Source organism: Mustela lutreola, chromosome 7 (assembly GCF_030435805.1).
Source record: "Mustela lutreola isolate mMusLut2 chromosome 7, mMusLut2.pri, whole genome shotgun sequence".
Taxonomy (NCBI): domain Eukaryota; kingdom Metazoa; phylum Chordata; class Mammalia; order Carnivora; family Mustelidae; genus Mustela; species Mustela lutreola.
This window is the reverse complement of record NC_081296.1, coordinates 29,609,411-29,625,218: the sequence shown is the minus strand read 5'-3', so window position 1 is coordinate 29,625,218 and position 15,808 is coordinate 29,609,411. Positions and strand designations below refer to the sequence as shown.

The window sequence follows — 15,808 nt, the reverse complement described above, 5'->3', positions numbered from 1 at the left end:
CACCCTGGGGTTCAATGGCAACGTTTCTCTTTCTTAAATATATATAAAATTTTGAGGAAATAATTCTTGGTTCCCCAACAAATCTTTGCAGGCACCGTGGGCCAAAAATCCTGATTTACAGTCATCTTCGTGTTTTCCTATACCATGTCAGATATGCTGATTTGGGGGGCGCCTGAATGGCTCAATCCTTGAGCATCTGCCTCCGGCTCAGGTCACAATCCCAGGGTCCGAGATGGAGCCCCGCATGGGGCTTCCTGCTCCACAGGAGGCCTGCTTCTCCCTCTGCCCCTCCCCCTGCTGTGTTCCCTCTTTAGCTGTGTTTCTCTGTCAAATAAATAAATAAATAAAATCTTTAAAAAAAGAAAGAAAAGAAAAAAATGTTGATTTGGAAAAGCTAAATTGATGCAAAACCGCAGTCAGTGCAGTATTGCTAGATCATTGAAACCCAATCTAGGAGAAAATCCCTTTTAAAAGATACTGTATTAGAATGCCTGTGTGGTTCAGTCATTAAGCATCTGCGTTTGGCTCAGATAATGATCCCAAGGTCCTAGGATCCTGCCCCACATTGGGCTCTCCCTCTCCCACTCCCCATGCTTGTGTTACTTCTCTTGCTATGCTCTCTCTGTCAGATAAATAAATAAAATCCTAAAAAAAAAAAAAAAAAGATACTCCATTATTTGAATTTGGTTAGATTTCTTTCCCTCTTTTTATGCTTTCTACAGTTTTGGGTTTTGTTTTGTTTTGTTTTGGTTTGTTTTTCTTTGCAAATTTTGAAAATTATGCTAAAACCATCATAATGTAATTAACCTCTCAAACACAGAATGTATCAGTAATTAAGTTGGAAAAGTTGTCTACTCAATTTCTATAAAACGAAAAATGAACTTGGATTCCTACAAAAAACAAAACGTTTACATGGGTATATTGAAATTTTTACCAATAATCAGTGATAGCTAGAGTGGGGAAAATCATACTTTCATACAACAGGGATGAGCAAGTAGATAGAATGATTTCCTTTTTTTTTTTTTCTTTATAATACCCTTTACAGATTTAAGAGACACTTTGGTTAACTCCAAAACTGTTGCATACATGAACATGGAGAAAAACAATGCTAAGGACAGAAAGCTAAGGGAATAATCCTGAAGCTGTATTTGCATAGAATTTTACATAGCTTTGTAATTTCTCTATTCTCCATGTCAATGAACTGAGGGGGAAGGTGGGCTAATGGTGACTAAATAGCCAAAATCCCCTCCCCATTCCCTTTAGCTAGTGCTTTGTTCCCAATCATTTTATACTTTACAAATAAGTGTGAAGAGACGTGTCAATGCAGACATCTATCATAATAAAATCTTGAAAACTATGTAATGTGCCTCATGAAAGATATATAGGCTAAGTAAATTTTACCTATGTATACAAACAATAATATTAGGCTGATATATAGAAATATAATACAGCTCATATAAAGAATCATTTGAAATTATCAATATTAAACAGATTTTTAATCTACAAAATTTCACTAATAGATCATTTTGACACATTCTTGTGGAGAAACATATGAAGGAGTTCATAATATACTACCCTAAAATATGCCACCCTGGCATACTGACTATTTTTAGTTACTCCCCTATAAATAGAAAGTCAACCCTGATCATGGAGCAAATAGTAAAATATTATGTAAAATTAATGCTATGTGAATATTTTATGTAAATATATGTTACCTGCACATTAAAAAAAATGTATGAACGAATACATACCACTATACTGTTGAAAACTATCATTGGACTCAGAATCATTTGATTCAAATTCTAGTTTTGAAACTTGACAGCAACGTTACTTGAGGCAATTATCTAACTTTCTGTGCCTAATTTTTTTTTTAAGATTTTATTTGTTTATTTGACAGAGAGAAATCACAAGTAGGCAGAGAGGCAGGCAGAGAGAGAGAGAGAGGAGGAAGCAGGCTCCCTGCTGAGCAGAGAGCCCCATGCGGGACTCGATCCCAGGACCCTGAGATCATGACCTGAGCCGAAGGCAGCGACTTAACCACTGAGCCACCCAGGCGCCCCATCTGTGCCTAATTTTTTTAAATATGTAAAATACGGAGGAATTGTACTTACCTTACACAATGATCTGACAGCTAAATGAGTTTATATGCCTATATAGAGTAGAGTTTGTTTCAGACCAAAAACTCTATAAAAGTGTTAGCTCTTCAAACAGCCCCAAATACTACAGTGATAACTTCTACTAGAAAATAAAAATTTGGTATATGTGTTATTGTTGTTAATTAAAATTTGTACCTTATTCATATTTCCTCAGATTTTTCTTTATGTCATTTTTCTTGTTGCAAGATACCATATGTGTTTTTCAGGAGTCATGTCCCTTTAGGCTCCTGTTGTCTGTAAAAATTTGGGTGCATTTTTTTTAATGTTTTTACCATGTTTATACTTTGTACAATGTTAATTAATTACTTTTAGAATTAAAAAATAAATATTAAGATAAAATTATACTTAATTCGCAGCTCTAATATACTTGATTGTCTAGTTACTGACCCAGCTTCCAAATCCTTTTCCAGCCTGCTCTTTTTGACAACTCTGACCACACTCCTGATAGTTTTCTGGCTGTTCTACCACCTTAAGAAACTGGCTTTAGATGCCAAAGAAGGCGTGATAAGTTCCCTGAGCCTTATACACACTCCAAAGAAAGCTGACATATTGGATCATTCATATACTTAAAGAGTATAATTTATATCAGTTTATAAGTCTGATTGAGCATTCCCTGCAATTGGGAAGTAAACATACAAAAAAAAAGAGAGAGAGAGAGTGAGAGAGGGACTTTACCAATACACTTTGTTATAAGGACTGTGTTGCTAGACCCACATATGTCTCCCAACAATTCCATTTTTCCCAAAGTCTAGACCTATCCCCAAGCCATATACTCATAGTTATACACCTATGGGACAACAAATCTGGAGTAAAACTATCCTCAAAATTTTTTTTAAAAAAATTCTGTATACAACTGAAGCTAAAGAATCTGCAAAACTGATCAGAACTCCTCCATCATATATAAAAATTAAGTCAAAATGGATTAAAGATTCAATATAAGAGTTTAAAATATAAAACTCTCAGATGAAAATATGGGTGTAAATCTGTGTGACATTGACTTAAGTAAGCAACATTTTCTTAGAAAGGATACAAAAAAAATAAAGTAGACTTTACCACAATTACATTAAAATTTTTGCTTCAAAGGACACCATTAAGAAAATAAAATGACAACCAGCAGAATGGTGGAAACTATTTGCAAATATCCTATAAAGAAAGTCTTACAACTCAACAAAAGATAGAATAAAGTATGAAAGATTTGAATAAATAATTCACCCCCAAAAAAACGATATAAACAAACGGCCAATCAGCACATGAAAAGATGTTCAACACCATTAGTCATTAGGGAAATGCAAAAGATTATCTCAATGAGGTGCCACTTCACACTCAGTAGGAGGGCTATAATCAAAAAGACAATAACAAGTGTTATGGAGGATGTGGACAAATTGGAACATTCATACCTTGCTTATAGAAATGTAAATTAGTGCAACCACTTTAGAAAAAAAAATTTGAATACCTAAAACTTTAACAATAAAGTTATCCTATGATCTAAACTCTACTCTTAAGTATATAACCATAAAGAAATGAAAACACACATGTATGCAAAAATATGTACATGAATTTTCATAGAAATCTTATTATAATAGAGAAAATAACTCAAATGTCTATCAACTGATGAATGGATAAACAAAATATGTGGTATGGCATATCTATATTAAAATATCATTTAGCCATAAAAAGGAATGAAGTATTGATTCATGCTATAAAATGGATAAAGCTTGAAAAATGTTATGCTAAATGAAAAGATTCAAACATAAAGGGCCACATTTGATATGAGTCCACTTATACAAAATGTTCAAAATAGTCAAATTCATAGATACAGAAAGCCAGACAGCGGTAGTCAGAGAATGGGGGAAGGATGAGTAGGGATTGACTGCTACTGGTTATTGGGTTTCTTTATAGGATGATAAAATGTTTGAAATTAAATAGTAGGGATGTTTATAAAACATTGTGAATATGCTAAAAATCACTGAATTGTACAATTTTTAAAAGGTGGATATTACAGTGTGTACATTTTAATTTTTTTAATTCCAATTGAGGGCCATTTTATAAATACCTGAATAGTAATCCAAAAACTGTCAAAAACAAAGAAAGTCTGAGAAACTTTCTGAGTTTTGTTACAACCCAGAAGAGCCTTGAGAGAGGAGTACTAAATGTAATGTTATCCTGGATGAGATCCAGAACAGAGAAAGGACATTATGAAGAGATGAGAACATCTAAATAAAGTCTAAACATCAGTTTGGTTTATTAATTATAACCAATGCACCATACTAATGTAAAATGTTGAGGAATATATGTGTGAAATATACAATAACTGCACTATCTTTGAAGTAATTATGTAAGTATAAAGCTGTTCTGAGATAAAAAGTTAAGAGAATAAACTGATCAGAAATTATATACAGAAGTGTCCTGACATGGTCACCTACAAAGGGAGCAGGTTGGTGGACAGGGCAGAAAGGAGAGGTACCACTGAAGCATCTCTGTAAGCATATTTTTTTTAAAAGATTTTATTTATTTAATTGTCATAGAGAGAGAAGCAAGAGCAAGCACAGGCAGACAGAGTGGCAGGCAGAGGCAGAGGGAGAAGCAGGCTCCCTGCCAAGCAAGGATCCCGATGTGGGACTCGATCCCAGGATGCTGGGATCATGACCTGAGCCGAAGGCAGCCGCTTAACCAACTGAGCCACCTAGGCGTCCCCGTAAGCATATTTTTTTAAATTATCATTTGAATTTATGAACTGTACCAAATCAAAAGCAAACAATCAAATAAAACAGAAAAAGTTGTTTAAGGACACGTGTATGGCAAAAGTATATAATAAACAAGGTTAAAAGAGAGGAGAATACCTTTGGAATACACTTAATACATACCCATTACATCAAGAACTCACAGAAATCAATAAGGAAGAGAGAATTTCCAAGAAAAAAGGGCAAAGATGTTAGTCATTAAAAAGTATTTGTTCTTTGTGATCTCTCTACTTTGCAACTGTGGCGGATCTCTCTCTACCTAGGCGGTCCTTCTTACCTTCTGCTTTGGCCACAATCAAACCTACAAAGCACACAGATTCCCCACTCTGGCCCTTCTAATTCCTCTGGCAGGTGAAGAACAAAGAATATAGGCTCCCTTCCTAGCAATGGAGCCCACCCCTCTCCCCCAAGCCATTACAAAACCCAAGAATACCCTCCGGAGGAGTAGGGCCCAAGCAGGTAAATAGGAAGAAGTCAAAAGGCAGCCAGCCGAAAGACAACGGTTGGATTCTATTCATGAGGTCTTCCAATTTACACACAGGTGTTCTGCTCCTTGGGCAAGTTCTACATAAATCCCAACAGCATTATTTTGAATTATCTTCCATTTTGAAATAATCCAAATAGACAGTGAAAAATTAAAATATACAGATTTAATGTTTTCTTTACTTTTCCTTTTTTTTTTTCTAAAGATTTTATTTATTTATTTGACAAAGAGAAAGATAGTGAGAGCAGGCACATAAGCAGGAGTGGGAGAGGGAGAAGGAGGTTTCCCGCAGAGCAGGGAGCCTGATGTGGGGCTCCATCTGAGGACCTGGGATCAGGACCGGAGCAAAAGGCAGATGCTAAATGACTGAGCCACCCAAGTACCCCTTGATGTTTTCTAAAGTAAACCAGTCACATTAGGAAAAAAGCTTGAGGACAGGACGAAGCAAAGAAAAAGTGTTTTGAAAGTGGATTTCTGGTTTTGAATTTGTTATATTGTGAAATTATTATGTGGCGAAAATGTATATAATTAATACAACGCTAATAAATTTTCTTAGAACAACGAATGATGGACATGCCTGGGTGGCTTAGTCGGTTGAGCATCTGCCCTCAGCTCAGGTCATGATCCCGGGGCTCATGGATCAAACCCCACATCTGGCTCCTTGCTCAGCGGGGAAACTGCTTCACCCTCTCCCTCTGCTACTCCCTCTGCTCATTCTTTTTTCTCTCTCTCTCACGATCACTCTCAAACAAATTAATTATTTTTTTTTTAAGTGAGTGATAGACTGTGATGGTTTTGACTCATATAAATTGTTTTGTATTTGCTGAATGTGAGGGAAGTAAAAAATCCTGCCCAGGTTTGAAAATAAGATGTCCTTCTACTTGAGTAAAATTCCTCTTGTAGGGAGTTAAAAAAAAAAAAACAAAAAACAAAAAACTTTAAAATAAAATAAATATAACTATATAACAGAACAAGTTATAAAATGTTTAAACATAAAATATTATAAAGTTTTATATGTGGGACAATTAGACAATCTCCAGTCTTCTTTTCTGCCACTAGGAGGACTTCTGTGGAGGAGTCTTTAAAACATGATTACTTATCTTTTTTGTAAAAACATTTTTGTTAATATGAAAAGGAAAGCCATACCCACTAAAACCACTTTTTTGGAATTTTATTCCAATGTATCAGAACTAAAACAAATACAAAAGATAAAATTATAAAATAAGAGGCAAACATTTTGAGATACAGGTAAAATACTCTCTAGCAGAGAGGCTAGAGTCCTTTTTATGACAAAATTTAAAATTCAGAAGCAGAAGTTCAAGGCAATAAAGACTGCATGGTTTGAAGTCTGCATTCTATGCAGAGCAGCTATTTTTCATTATTCATTTATTTATTTTGCAGACATATATTCTGCTTACAATGTGTCAGATAATTTTTCCAGGTACTTTACCATTAATCCAAATAACTACCCCTTGAGTTTCTTTATATTTCCAACCCTCTCACATATTAGGAAACTGAGCCCCAGAGAAGTCCAGAACCATACCCAAAGTCACACAGCTCACAACCAGTTGAACCCAGATTCAAGCCCAGCTCTCTGTTTACTTTGCCCTTGCTCTTAACCACTACTCTACCCTGCAGTAACTATTATGGGCAATGACTCTCTTTATAATTCTGATTCCACAAACCTAAAGCCCAAGGAGTAAACTGGGTGAAAAGACAAAACAGAACACACACTTTGAGCACAAAAGCCCAAGACAGTGCCTACAGGCAATTTGCTCAAGGCACTGGGTGGCAGCCTTTCCCTACAGGCAAAATCCATTCACAGGAGAACTGACTAGGAGATATTTTTGCCTTAGGCTCCCTTCCCCCTATCTGGGGAACCACATTCTTGAAAATCCCAAGACTAGCTCCAGAAGAGGCTGAGCAGGGGGAGGAAATGCCTACTCCTCTTGAGAATACTCCAGCAGGTCACAAGTAATGAAAAAGAGAGTCTTTCACCCATGGCTTTTGTATACATTCTCACCATATCCAGGCTTTGGGCAAAAACCCTCTAGGTGGTCAGAAAATGACACTAAATCTCACGTACTGCCTATGTTTTAAGTAGTTGGGAGGGAATCAAAAGAAAGGCAATTTTGTAACACATGAAAATTACATAAAGTTCAAATTTCAGTATCCATACATAAAATGTAATTAGAACACAGCTGAATAGAAAAATCCCAGTCTTTCCTTCCTAAATGGGAAAAATCCAGCTCTCCACTCCTGTATGTTTCTCCTTCTCACACTATTACCCCATTCAGTTGGAATACTTCACTTCTGATACTTTTGTCACCAAATTTATGAGTAGTAATAAGACCAAATAATTCTCCACAACACCAGCTGGGTTTGTAAATTTACCTCAATTCTGATAATATGTTACCTGGAGGTAGTGTCAGATCCTAAAGTTAAGGCTCAGTCTCAGAAGATTGCTCCTACCCACTTCAGATGCCAATTGCAAGTAGTAGGTCCAGAGGTTCCCCATAACATCTGTCTGGAGTGGCTACAAATCAGAGGCTTATGTGACCTTCTACGCCTTTTGGTTTAATTAAGGCTCACTAAACTTGGGGAAACATTCACAGTTGACCCTTGAACAACAAAAATTTGAAATGCATGGGTCCACTTTAAAGGTCAAATTTTTCCAATAAATAAATTAGAAAGATTTTTGGAGATTTGTAACAATTTGAAAAATTTTGCAGGTGAACTATGTAGCCTAGAAATATTGAAAAAATTAAGAAACAAAACGAGGGTTATAGAAGGGAGGCGGTGGGGATATGGGGTAACCCATGGGGGGTGGTTATTAAGGTGGGTGTGTGATATGATGATCACTGGGTGTTATACACATCAGATGAATCCTTGAACACTATATCAAAAACAAATGATGTACTACATGTTGGCTAATTGAACTAACTAACTAAATAAATGTATTTCAATGCTTTCTAATCAAAAAAAGAAAAGAAAAAGTATTGTTGAGGGGCACCTGGATGGCTCAGTAGGTTAAGCCTGTGCCTTCTGCTCAGGTCATGATCTCAGGGTCCTGGGATCAAGCCCTGCCTCAGGCTCTCTGCTCAGCGGGGAGCCTGCTTTTCTCTCCCTCTCAGCTTGCCTCTCTCCCTCTCTCTCAGCCTGCTTCTCTGTCTAATTGTGATCTCTCTATCAAATAAATAAATAAAGTGTTTAAAAAATGAAAGAAAGAAAAAGTATTGTAAGAGCCTGGTGATGGGTATTAAAGAGGGTACGGATTGCATGGAGCACTGGGTATTATAATGCAAACAATGAGTCATGGAACACTACATCAAAAACTAATGATGTACTGTATGGTAACCGACATAAAAAAAAAAGGAAAAAAAAGAAAATAGTATATAATACATGTAACATACAAAATAGGTGTTAATCAACTATTTGTTAACAGTAAGGCTTCTGGTTAATTGTAAGCGATTAGTAGTTAATTTGGGGGGAAGTAAAAAATTATACATAGATTTTCAACAGTGTGAGAATTGGCACCCCTAATCCCCACATTGTTTGAAGGTCAACTGGACCAGTTTAATCCGGTTTAATTAAGGACATGCTAAAAGGATATAGATGAACAACCATATGAGGAGAGACCCAGGCAAAGTCTGAGAGGCTCCAAAGAGCAGAAGCATTTGTCCCATTACATCCTCCGAGTAATGGATGTTTTCACCATCCTGGAAGCTTAGTACCATACATTGTTTTTTTTTTGTGGAGACTTTACTAGGATGACATGATCAATTATTAGCTCCATTTATAGTCCCTCTCTCCTCTCTACATAAGTGGGGGTGGGTCTGAAAAACTCCAAGCTTCTAATCATGACTTCACCTTTCTGGTGGTCAGCTCCCATCCAGGAGCCATCCAGGAACCCAACCAGAGTTACCTACTCAGAACAAGAGATCCTCCTAGTGTTCTTACCACTAAGGAATTTACAAGTGTTTTAGGAGTTCTGTGTCAGGGATGGGGTTGAAGACCAACAGTTAAAATAAGAGTTGCTCTTAGTGTTCTTATCAATCAAAAAAATCACAAGGATTTTAGGAACTCTGTGCCAGGAACTGTGAGTGTGTATGTATATGTATATGTATATATATATAAATATATACATATATATATATAAATTTTATTAAATTATAGCTGCTGATACATATATATTTTTTCTATTATCTCATACAGCCATGCCCATTTGTTTATATATTTATCTATGGCTACAACTTCACAGCTGAATAGTTACAGTTGATGGGGTTCAGTCCACACTAAGCCAGAATATGGCACCTTGGCATATTGAATATTTAAGACAACGGAGTTTGAGAAAATTATAAAAGAAAAAAAAAATCACTTTGGGGGCACCTGGGTTGCTCAGTTGGTTAAGTGCCTCTCTTGATTTCATCTCTGTTCATGATCTCAGAGTTGTGAGATACAGCCCCACACTGAGTTGAGCACTAGGCCTGGAGCCTGTTTAATATTTTCTCTTTCCTCTCCCTCTGTTCCTCCCCACTCTACCAGGCTCTCTGAAACAAAAGTTCACTTTGATCTCCCTCCCCACCCTTCTCCTCTGAAATAGGACATAGACTCCTCCTTTGAGAAGTACTTTCCCTATGCCTAGAAAGATGTATCCTTATCTCTAAAGACAAAGAGATGCCAAGAATTGAAAAAAACAGCTCTTGCTAAATTTCTCCCAGTTTGCTACACTAACCTCAAATTTTCTGACCTAACATTCTTCCATGGTTACTCACATTTCAACAAACCTGGCAAAAAATAATCATCTCTGTTTCTTTGGGGCTTCATTTCCTTAGCAATAAAAGCTTCTGGGTCACATAAAACTTACATCAAATAAATAAATAAACAATTTAAAATAGAATAAAATCAAACTTACATTAATTTTCAGACCCAGCCAGAGCCCTAAAGAGGCTTGAGGAAAACTTTTCCTTCCCTACATAGCAGAAACCAGATGGTTCACAAAACAAAAATATTTACTATCTGATAATGATGGTAATTTTGTGTGTCAATTGAATAGGCCATAATACTCAGATATTTGATCAAACATCAACCTGTGTGTTTCTGTGAACATATTTTTTATGGGATTAATATTTAAATAGTTTTAGAATAAAGCAGATTACATTCCATAATGTAGGTTAGCCTCACTTAATCAACTGAAGGGTTTTTGTTGTTGTTGTTGTCATGTTTTTTTTGTTTGTTTGTTTGTTTGTTGTTTTTTATGAGAGGGGGTAGAGAAAATGTGCAAAAGCTGGGTGGGGGGAAGGGGAGGGACAGAAAGACAGAGAATGTCTAGCAGGCTCCACTCTCAGCAGAACCTGATTTGGGGCTCAATCTCATGACCGTGAGATCGTGATCTGAACCAAAATCAAGTCAGAAGCCTAACCAACTGAGCCAACCAGGCACCCCCATTTGAAGGTCTTATGAGAAAACAGAGGTTCCCTAAGTGGGTATTTTGCCAGTAGACTGACTTTGGACTCAAGCTGCAAATCAACTCTTCACTGGACCTCCAGCTTCCTAGCCCACCCTGTAGATTTTGGACTTGCCAGCCTTCATAACCACATGAGTCAAATTTAAAAAAAAAAGATTTTTTTTTAAAGATTTATTTATTTATTTGACAGAGAGAGATCACAAGTAGGCAGAGAGGTAGGCAGAGAGAGAGAGGAGGAAGCAGGCTCCCCGCTGAGCAGAGATCCCGTTGTGGGGCTGGATCCCAGGACCCTGAGATCATGACCCGAGCTGAAGGCAGAGGCTTTAACCCACTGAGCCACCCAGGCACCCCGGATTTTTTATTTTTAAGTAATCTCTACACCCAATGTGGGGTTCCAACTCACAACCCTGAGATTAAGGTTCACATGCTCTTCTGACTGAGCCAGCCAAGTACCCCATGTGAGTCAATTTCTTAAAATCAATGTCTTGGGCACCTGGGTGGCTCAGTGTGTTAAAAAGCCTCTGCCTTCGGCTCAGGTCACAATCCCCCAGGGTCCTGGGATCAAACCCCACATCAGGCTCTCTGTTCAGCAGGGAGCCTGCCTCCTCCTCTTTCTCTGCCTACCTCTCTGCCTACTTGTAATCTCTATTTGTCAAGTAAATAAATAAAATATTTTAAAAAATCAATGTCTTTCTCCCTTTCAAAATAAAGGGGAGACACACACACACACACACGCATATGCACATACACACACAGACTGACGGACCAATATACATACCCTATTGGTTCTGCTTCTCAGGAGAATGCTAATACAGATTTTGGTACATAGAGTGGCTCTAGAGGAACAAAATATTAAGGATGAATTTTTGGAATTCGTTCTAGGGTTTCTGTAATTGGTTCTTTTTAAGATTTTATTTATTTATTCATGAGAGACAGAGAGAGAAAGAGGGAGGTAGAGGGAGAAGCCAACTCCCACCAAGTAGGGAGCCTGATACAAGACTCTCAGGATCCTAGATCTGAGGACCCTAGGATAATGAACTGTGAAAAGGCAGATGCCCAACCAACTGAGCCACACAGGTGCCCTGTGCAGTTGGTTCTTTTAGCTGATTAGGCTTAAAGGGATCCCATATATATTAGTAAAGAGAACATGGATAGTCTATGGTATGATGTAGCAATGGAGATATGCAAAATACAAACTTTGGGCACCCTAATCACACACTTACAGGAGGCAAGACTGTGGGTGACTGTGTACATAAGGCTCTCAATTTGTTTCTTAAACAAACAAATAAATTTATATTGCCTAATTATAGGTTTCCTATGGTCATATGAGAGAGTAAGAAAAAACAAGCCTGCAGAATATGCAGACATCACCCAAAAATACATAATTGCAGCACTATGTTCCTTTTCTGGGATATTCCTGAAAGAACACAAAAAAGTGGTAAATTCTTTTCCAGTGGGCAGAACTTCTAGCAGTACACCTAATTGTTTATTTTGCTTTGGAGAAATGGCCAGACATGTGATTATTTGTTGATTGTTATGCTATAGCCAATGGCTTGGCCAGGGATTTAGAAAGAACATGATTGGGAAATTGGCAATAAGGAGGTCTGGTAAAGAGGTATACAGATAGACTATTCTGAATGGGCAAACATTGTGAAGACATTTTTTTCCCTGTGGATATTAAGCAAAGGATGAACTCAGAAGGGAAGGATTTTAATAATCAAGTGAATAGTATGACCTATTCTGTGGACACCAGTCACCCCATTTCCCCAGCTACCCATCACCACTCAACAGACCCATGAACAGAGAGACGATGGTGGCAGGGACAGAGGTTATGCATGATCTCAGCAACATGGACGTCCACTCACCATGGTAAACCTGAATGCAGCCACTGCTGAGAACCCAATCTGGCAGAAGCAGAGATCAACACTGAGTCTCTGATATGGCACAATTCCTTGGGGTATTCAGCTAGCTACTTGGTGGAAGGCTGATCACATTAGACCGTTCCATCTTAGAAAAGACAACATTTTGTTCTTACTGAAATAAACTTACTTACCTACTCTGGATATGTATTTGCCTTCCCTGAGTGCAGTACTTCTGCCCACACTGTCAAAGTACCACCCATGGTCTTACAGCATATCATATCCACTGACATGTATCCTTCTCATCAAGGAACTCACTTCAGAGTGATAGGGTCTAGGACCAGCTACCCCCAAGTGTGTCACTTTAACATATTGGATATTTGAGAATAAAGGAGTTTGAGGGAAAAAAAAAAAAAAAAACAGAATCAGGAAGTTCACTCATACTCTACCCTCCACCTCACCCTAAAACAGGCCATAAAACCTCATATGAAAGATACCCTCCCAATATCCAGAAAAAGTAAACATATTTATCTCTGAACAAAAAGGGATACTGAGAAAAATCTGAGCAAACAAGACCTTTTATGTTTCCCCACATTTACTACAATTACTCCTACTCCTTAGCATATTTCTCCATGACTGCCCACTTTTCAAAAACCTATCATCAATATACTCAGGTCTGTTTCTCTGGGTCTTCATTTCTTTAAGGCTCCCAGGTTACATAAAATTTACATTAAGTAATTTGCATGATTTTCTCCTGTTAATCTTCCTTTAGAATATTCAGATCCAGGGGCACCTGGGTGACTCAGTCAGTCTGCCTTCAGCTCAGGTCATGATGTCAGGGTCTTGAGATTGAGCCTCATAACCACTGGGCTCCCTGGGGCCCATCAGTGGAGAGTCTGCTTCTCCCTCTCCTTTGGCTCCTCCCTGATACTCATGATCTTTCTCTCTCTAATAAATAAAATCTTAAAAAAATATTCAGATCCAGCCAGAGGCCCTACAAGGGTCAAGGAAAACTTTTTTCTCCCCAATAACAGGAAATGAAGTACAGCACTGGTACAGCACTGGTGGGAATTCACTCATCTTACCATGTTTCCCACCATCCTAAAGTTGCTGGCTTATAGAATGGTAAAATGGGCTTTGAAAGACTCAGATGCAGTATCAGCTAGTGGTAATATCTCGTATAGCTGAGGCAAGGAGGATGCATATGCCATGAATCTGCATTCAATATGATACAGTTTCTCAGGTAGTCAAGATTCTTGGATTCAGGAATTAAAGGGTAGAAATGGGAGTGGCCCTTTTACTTATTAATCCTAGCAACCTACAAGCAAAGCTTTACTTCTTGTCCCTATGACCTATGCTTTTCTGGCCTAGAGATTTTTGTTCCAAAGGGAAGGATACTAGGGCACCTGGGTGGCTAGGTCAGTTAAGCATCTGCCTTCAGCTCAGGTCATGATCCTGGAGTCCTGCAGTTGAGCCCCATGTAGGGCTCCCTGCTCAGCTGGCAGTATGCTTCTCCCTCTGATTCTGCCTCTCCCCCTGCTTGTTTGGGTTTTTTTGAGAGGGAGGGACAGAAGGAGAGAAAAAAAATCTTTCTTTCTTAAGATTATATTTATTATTTATTTGATTTTTTAAAAAGTATATTCTTAAAAATTTTTATTTATTTATTTGACAGAGATCACAAGTATGTAGAGAGGCAGACGGCGGGTGGGGGGGGAGCAGGTCCCCCATTGAGCAGAGAGCCTGGCGTGGGGCTCGACCCCAGGACCTTGAGATCATGACCTGAGCTGAAGGCAGAGGTCCAACCCACTAAGTCACCCAGGCTCAATTATTTTAATTTTAAAATTAATTTTTTAAAATTTATTTATTTATTTGAGATAGAGAGCACAAGCAGGGAATAAGGGCAGAGGGAGAGAGAGAAGCATACTCCCTGCTGAGCAGGGAGTCTGATATGGGGCTTGATCCCAGGACCCTGAGTTCATGACCTGAGCTGAAAGCAGACACTTAACCGACTGAGCTACCCAGGGGTCCCAAGATTATTTGAAAGAGAGTGCAAGTGAGAGTGAGAACATGAGTCGAGGGATAGATAAAAGAAGCAGAATCCCTGCTGAGCAGGGAATACCCCCAATGGGGGCTTGATCTCAGGACACTTAACTGACTGAGCCACCCAGACGCCCCTGGAGATTAGGATGGTTTAAGGAAATATATATGAATGCCAAGTTGACAGGAGATGAATTTATGATGTTAATTTTATGTGTCAAATTGGCTGAGCCACAGCACCCATATATTTGGTCAAGCATCAGCCTGGATGCAATTGTGAAGGTGTTTTTTGGAGGAGATCAACAACTAAATATACCATTAGTTATGTGGATTAACTTCTTTTGTGGGTGGGTCTTATCCAATTAGTTGAAAGTTTTGAGAGAGACTAGAGTGAGGTTTCTTAAGAGGAAATTTGGGGCACCTGGGTGGTTCAGTCTTTAAGTCTTTGCCTTCAACTCAGGACATGATCCCAGGATCTTGGTATTGAACCCCACAACAGGCTTCCTGCTCAGTGGGAAGCCTGCTTCTCCCACTCCCCCTCCTTTGTTCTCTCTGTTATGTCTCTCTCTGTCAAATAAATACATAAAATCTTGAAAAAAGGAAAGAAGGAAAGGAGGGAGAGAGGGAGGGAGGGAAGGTGGGAAGGAAATTCTGTCTCCAGCCTGGTGTTGGATTAAAATCTGCAACTCTTCTTTGTCTCTAATATACCAGCCTACCCTGCAGATTTTGGACTTGTCAATCTTCATAATTACATGAGTCAATTTCTAAAAGTAAATCTCTCTGTCCTTAATAAACTGGCCCTTTAGAAAAAAGGTTTGCTGATCTGTATCCTGGTCACATGGCCTATATCATGAAAATTGTCAGAGATTCCTAGTCAGAATAGTGTGATTTAAAATCTTCCTCATCGTATTTATTCTTACAAGATCTACTAGGAATGCTAACTTTGAAATGTAAACCCTAAGAAATATTTTTTGAAAATGCAAAACACATAGACAAATGGAATAGAACCCAGAAATAAACTTGCCTACAGCTCAAATGATTTCAACAGGAATACAAAGGCCATT

General features: G+C 38.2%; 1 pseudogene; it reads left to right on the top strand.

The window, feature by feature from the left end:
- LOC131837091 (centromere protein K-like) overlaps positions 1-15,808 on the top strand; it is a 101,196-nt pseudogene that overhangs the window by 189 nt on the left and 85,199 nt on the right.